Below are 7,693 nucleotides of genomic sequence, written 5' to 3' on the forward strand. Positions count from 1 at the left end.
TTCTGAGTTGTCTTTATACCTTTAGCCTACCAGCATACCTCAACCCTTCTGTGGCTATACAGAATTAACCTCTTTCATCTCAGCCCTTCAGATATTTGGGTCACCTTTCCACTTCCTTTTCGGCAGCTCTTTTATTTCTTTGGCTTCCTTAAGTCACTGCTCAGAATCCTTAGAATTGCTCTCTTTGCCTATAACCCATGTTTTCCTAAATCTTAGAAGGCAATGGCAACCCACTCCAGTACTCTTGCCTGGGAAATCCCATGGACGGAGGAGCTTGGTAGGCTACAGTCTATGGGGTCTCGAAGAGTCAGACACAACTGAGTGACTTCACTTTGACTTTTCACTTTCACACACTGGAGGAGGAAATGACAACCCACTCCAGTGTTCTTGCCTGGAGAATCCCAGGGACGGGAGCCTGGTGGGCTGCCCTCCATGGGGTCGCACAGAGTCGGACACAACTGACGTGACTTAGCAGCAGCAGCAGCCTGTTGTAGCCACACGTTCTGGGAAACAAACTCACTCAGAAGAACAATGCAGATAGTGGAGTGCAGTTTATTACACTGGCGGGCCCAAGGCAGAGTCTCCTCTTAGCCAAGGACCTCCACCAGTTTTTGTGAAAACCTTATACACCCTAAGTGTACGTGGGCAAACCCGCCTCCCCAGATTCCCTGAAACTAGTCTGAACAAAGGAAAAGAGAGATACAATCAAAGTTATCCCATGATTCATATGCCTTAAGCCTAGGTAGTTAACAGGGGACAATTATCAATAGGCCTGTGGTCATACCCCAATAAGCATAATAGAATTTATGATTCTATTAGGTTACACAGACAATTAAGGTATTCTTTTAGGCAACAAGAGTCTAGGTACGAGCCCTGGGGATCTTCCAGGGGGCGGGGCGGGGGTGTCTGGTTTTCCAGTTGGTATGTCATTTCCATAGATACTGGGCATATAGCTCGAAGTCCACAGTCTGGCCCAAGATGGAGTCCTGCTTTCAAGATGGAGCCTGTTCTGTCTGTTTTCTCCTTCAAGCCTGGCTTACTTCTTCACATTGTTTAGGTTTCAGTGCACATGTTGACTTCTCATAGTGACTATCTCTGACCACTCCATCTAGAGGAGCACCTAAATTATATTTTGTGACTTTAAACAAATTTTTGAAATATATATGCATACCAACTAACATATAAAACTATTTGTAAGATAGAGAGATATTGATAGCTTATGGTGAATGGTGTCAGATTCCTGATCTCCAAAGAAGATTTAGCTTCAGGACCAGGGACCAGGTTTGATCACTCAAGAGTTTTTGTATAGCAGAGTTTTATTAAACTATAAAAAGGGATAGAGATAGCTTCTGACATAGACATCAGAAGAGGGACAGAGTGCCCCCCTCAGTCTTTAGCCAGGGAAATATATACTTTTTAAGTTAGTGGTTACAATAAATCAAAAGAATGTCTCAAGATTGTAAAAATTTTACCTGACCCACTTCCACAATTTACATTCTAAGATATAAAGACTTTCAGGAAGGAGAAACTGTCCTCCAGCAGGATACATTGTTGTTATATAATCCTTAGTACAGAGTTTAAACTGAGTTCTTTGTTGTGTAATCATCAGCTCCGGGCTTATATTAAAAAAAAAAATAAAATAAAAGCTTTATGTGATTAAGACTAATGAATGTAGAGGAAAAAAGACATTTGTCCTTTCCTCCACCTTGAGAATTCCAGATCCCTATCTCCTCTTTGAGAGCCCCAGACCCCTCTCTCCTTGTTGGGGACTCTGGACTTCTTATCAAGCTACCTAGAAATTGACTCTCTCAATATGAAATAAAACAAAAATGCATGTCACTATCATTTGCTTTAAGATAAGGGATATTGCCAGTAATTTTAAAGATCAATTTGATCCCATCTCCTCCCAAACTGAGGTAACCAGCCATTATCCTAAAACATATCATATAATTTTTCTCTCCTTTATAGTTTTACTAAATTTATACCAGGTCCTAAATGTATATTTCTAGTCTTACATGTTTTAATTTATATAAATGGAATCATAGGATATGCATTCTATATGCCTTTTTTACTATACATCATATTAGACAGATTCATGCATACTGATTTGTGCAGTCATAGTTGATTCTTTCTTACAACTCTATAGTTTTCCTTGAATGAATACAACATGTTTTATTTACCATTCTCCTGTCAGTGAATATTTGGGTTGTTTCCAGATGTTTGCTATTAAAAACAAGGCTGTTGCATGGAGGATTTTGGCCATGAAACAACTTCTTGTCATTCAGTCACTAAGTCATGTCCAAGTCTTTGGGACCCCATGGACTGCAGCATGACAGGCTTCCCTGTTCTTCACTATCTCCCAGAATTTGTTCTAACTCATGTCCATTGAGTTGGTGACACCATCCAACCATCTCATCCCCTATCATCCCCTTTTCGTCCTGCCCTCAATCTGTCTTAGCATCAGGGTCTTTTCCAATGAGTCAGCTCTCCACATCAGGTGGCCAAAGTATTGGAGCTTCAGCATCAGTCCTTCCAATGAATATTCAGGGTTGATTTTCATGAGGATTGACTGCTTTTATCTTCTTGCTATACAAGGGACTCTCAAGAGTCTTCTTCAGCGACACAATTTGAAAACATCAATTCTTTGGCACTCTGCCTTCTTTATAGTCCGACCCTCACATCCATACATGACTACTGGACAGACCATAGCTTTTTGTAAGCTATGGGACTTTTGTAAGCAAAGTGATATCTCTGCTTTTTAATATGCTAAGTTTGTCATAGCTTTTCTTCATTGTAAAATCCTACAATAATGGATACATGTCATGATACATTTGTCAAAACACACAGAATGTACACCACCAAGAGTGAATCCTAATGTAAATTATGGACTTTAGGTGATAATGATGTGTCAATGTAGGTCCATCCACTCTGACAAGTGTACTACTTTGGTGAAAGATGTTGATGGTGGAAGACACTACACTTGGGTGGAGACAGTGAGTTTATAGGAATTCTTGTACTTTCTGCTCAATTTTGCTGCGAGTATAAACTTACACCGCATGAAGCAGTGGCTCAGACGGTAAAGCGTCTGCCTGCAATGCGGGAGACCCGGGTTCGATTCCTGGGTTGGGAAGATACCCTGGAGAAGGAAATGGCAATCCACTCCAGCACTCTTGCCTGAAAAATCCCATGGACAGAAGAGCCTGATAGGTTACAGTCCATGGGGTCACAAAGAGTCAGACACGATTGAGCAACTTCACTTCACTTCACTTCATAAACTTACTCTGAAAAAATAGTTGATATGAAAAGGAATGCAGTTACACATTTATTCAACAAAGACTTGTTGAGTACTTACTATGAGCCAGGAACTAATATAGTTCTATGGATTTCAGTAGTATCAATAAAAAACAGTCAAAAATCATGCAGTTTATACTGTGGTGGAGGGAGAGGGACAATAAACAGGTAAGTAAAATATGCAGCATATAAGATGATGCCAAGTTCTATGGATCAAAATGAGAGCAGGAAAAGGGCTTTGGGAGTGTTGGCAGGGTATAATTTTAAGATTCCCTGATGAGGTGATATTTAAGTAATGCTCTAAAGGTGAGGCGGCAAGCCATTCTCTTCTGGGTAGAGAGTGTTCTAAGATGGGGGCATTTTTGGAATGTGAAGCAAACAGCAAGGAACTTTATAAGGTTGGAGCGAAGTTAGGAAGGAAGAGAGTAAAAGGACATGAAGTCAGTTGGGTAATGAGAAGATGTGGTAACACAAACTCTATAGAATCTTCTAGGTAATTGGGCTTTTATTTCAGGAGACATAAAAAACTACTTAATATGCATCTCTAGAGTCAACGGGGTAGAATGTGTCATAAGGTAAGCCTATCTTCAAGTGACTAATGGCAAGTTATTTTCATTTATTTCATTAAATTTATTATTTCATAATACAACCACATCAATACAATCCCACTTAGCAATATATGAAGAATCCCCATAGTTTCACATTTTGCCAACGTTGGATATTAAAAGGTTTTAAACATTTTTGCCAATCTGATAAACTTAAAATGCTATCTCACTGAGGTTATAATTTTTATTACCATGATGGCTGATGAGACTGAAGTTTTATTTTTTTCCATAAAATAATTCTATCTTAACTCTTCACATCCATTGTCAACATAAGTGCTTTGTTTTTAACAAATCCATAGCCACTTTTGAAATCACAATTTATTTTTTTATTTAAGTTGATTAAAATATACTGTTTTTTTTTTTAACCTGAGCATGAGGCTTTCACTGGTAAATTTTATCCTAACACTAAAGTTGCATTTTAATTTTAATTCCCACAAAGTAATCACTTTCAGCATTTACAAGGCATTTTTAAAATTGTGGAGTAATTTACATGCAGTAAAAATGCACAGCCTTGCAGTCATTTTTTTGGCAAATGTGTACAGCTTGTGTAACCAGATCCCTATCCAGTATAAAACATTCCATTGCCTCAGAAAGTTTCCTTTTATTCCTTTTTAGTCGCCACCAAAAATCCCCTCACCCCAGACCAGAAGTAAGTACTGATTTGAGTTCTATAGCTGAATAGTTTTGCCTATTGTAGAACTTAATATGAGTATCCAGTATGTATGCTCTTTTCATCCAGTGTATTTCACAGATTCATCTACACTGTTGCATTTATCAGTAGTACTTTCTTTTTGAATGCTTAATATTCCATTGTATGAATAAACAGTTTGCCCATTCTCCTACTGATGGACATCTGGATTATTTCTGGTTAGATTGTTTATTAATTTGCTAAGAATATTCTTGAACAATATCTGTTGTGTACAATGTTTTGACATCTCTTGAATAAATACCTAGGAGAATAATTACTGAGTCACAGTGGAGAATCTGTCAATTTTCTCAAGTGGATTTATCATTTTACATTTCTACCAGCAATGGAGAGCTCTGTTGTGTCCGACTCTTTGTGACCCCATGGACTATACAGTCCATGGAATTCTCTCGGCCACAATACTAGAGTGGATAGCCTTTCCCTTCTCCAGGGGATCTTGCCAATCCAGGGATCGAATCCAGGTCTCCCACATTGCAGTCGGATTCTTTACCAGCTGAGCCACAAGGGAAGCTCAAGAATACTGGAGTGGGTAGCCTATTCCTTCTCCAGCGAATTTTCCTGACCCAGGAATCAAACCGGGATCTCCCACATTGCTGGCAGATTCTTTACCAACTGAGCTATCAGGGAAGTCCTATGTAGAGCTCCAGTTGCTCCAAAACTTTGACATTTTATGCTATCAGTCTTTTTCAGTTTAACCATTTTAGTGGGTGTTATCTAATTGTGAAGCATTATCCCATTGTAGTCTATTCATATTTTTTGCAAGTTTTCTTTTCCTTTTCTGTAAAATGTCTCTCCAAGCCTATATTTCTATTGAGATGTTTGTCTTTACAAGTCAGAATATTTACATTTCATGGCAACTTGATCCCTTATTTATATTATATCTGTTGCAAATATTTAACTCCTATTTTAGGCTTTTTACTTTCATGAAGATGTCTTGATTATCAAAAGTTTTTATTTTACTATGACTAAATTTGTCAGTCTTTTTCCTTTATGGCTTGTACTTTTTAAATTCAGCTTTTTAGGTTCTGGGGAAAATCCCATTGGGATTTTTATTAGAACTGATCAATTTGGAAAGAATTGACATATTTACAAACTTGAGTTTTCCTCTCCATTAAGAAGCTTAATCTCTCAATTCTCTATAAATATATTACACATTAAAGTAGTAGCATTTTAAATAGTACTTTAATCCTTTCTAGAAAACCATGCTTGTCTCTATGTATCCTCTTTATCACTGACTCTCAATCCTTTTTACATACTAGAATCAACTGAGGAACATCTTAAAATAATTGTTATACCTGAGGGTACACACCCAGTGGTTCTGAATTAATTAGTCTGGGATGAGTTCTAACTCCTAAAGTGAACATTCAATAAATATTGAGAACTATTGCTTTATGTAGGGCTTCAACTTTTACATTTTTCTCCTACATTTATTTTCTTACATGTGCTATCTTTGCTGTTATTCTATTGCTTTTTTTAATTCTTAAGTTGGAAGTTTAACTTACTAGCTTTCAGTCATTTTTAACTTCTAATATAAGCATTTCAGACTATATATTTCTTTTCACTATCACTTTATCTGTATTTCTCCACTGTACTTTGATATGTACTATTTTACTTATCATTAGGTTTTATATAAATTCTATGGTATTTCTATGTTTTCTTCTTTGACCCATGAGTTAAATAGTAACATACTTTTGAATTTTCAAATATATGGGTTTTAGTTACAGTTTTGTTACTTATTTCTTACTTAAATCCATTTTGATTAGAGAATACAATCTATATGATACTGATTCTTATAAATTTTTACAAATGTGTTTTGTGGCAATGGCATGTATGATCAGTTTGGTGTATGCTTGAAAAGAATCTCTGTTCTCTAATAGTTGGAAACAGTATTCTAATTATATATGTCCACTAGATCAAACTTATTCAGTTTGCTCTTCTTTTCTTATTCTTTTGTCATTCAGTTTTCTATTATATTTATTGAGTTTTATTGCTTAATCTATCAATTACCTGGGGAGGTAAACAAAATTCTCTTACTATGAAGATGGAGTGGTCAATTTCTCCTGATTCCATAATAGTTACTTTCTTTTTTCTCAGTCATCTTCCTTTCGAGTTGCTGTCCACTCAGGTTATCCATAAAGGGACCGCTAAAGAACAGGATCCAGGACAATCACACCTGGGATCCACATTTGGAACAGCTCTCTGCCTGGTAACAGCATCTTTGGAAATTTACATATGCAGGTGGGATGCCAAGGCCCATATTGGAAGGGGGTTGGTTAAAGTGAGCAATCAGTGTATTTTAGGACTTCCTCACAAAGCACAAAAAGAACTACTTCTTTACCTACATCCCTGTCTCTTATTCAATTCAGGACCCAAATGCAAAGAAGCACCACAGTATTCAGTCAGTAGTGATTCAAATAAGGAACTTCTACTCTTTTTCATACGTTATAAATAATCCAAGAGATAAAAATAGAGCAAAACGAAACCAAAAAAGCCAAGGTGACACCAATATAGAAATCTGAAAATAAATTACGACAAAAATAACCAGGGTGACTGGTGATTTTCATAAATTAAAGATAGAATGCCTTATGGATGTGTATGTCAAGATATCAGCTCAAACATCAGGCACCCTAGTTTTGAAGATACATTTAGCTACTGGCAGTCTCAAATTAATTACAAGCTGTTCATCTCTAAGAGAGACATTCAGTTTTAAAGGGCAAGTTCTAAACTTCTTGGAGGAACTAGAAAGACAAGGGACTCTCACTGGTGTTGATGCTGATATATACAACTGACCCACACATCCTTGCTTCCCCTTTCTCAATTTTAACTTTCCTTCCCCCTCTCTACATACATCTCTCAGGATTTGTGTATCATTTTTTTCTCCTACAAGACAGGTTCTAGAGTTTATTATTTCTACTAGATTTGATTTAATCTAGATTTATTGCTTGATATACATAAATATATAATATATGTATATAACATAGTAAATGACAGATACATATATATAAGGATAAATATATATATGCATAAATGTCGTGAGGTATAGAAGTGGCAGAGAGAACCATATGTCACAAGCTCATTCTTCAATGACACT

This window comes from Bos javanicus, chromosome X (assembly GCF_032452875.1).
Source record: "Bos javanicus breed banteng chromosome X, ARS-OSU_banteng_1.0, whole genome shotgun sequence".
NCBI lineage: Eukaryota > Metazoa > Chordata > Mammalia > Artiodactyla > Bovidae > Bos > Bos javanicus.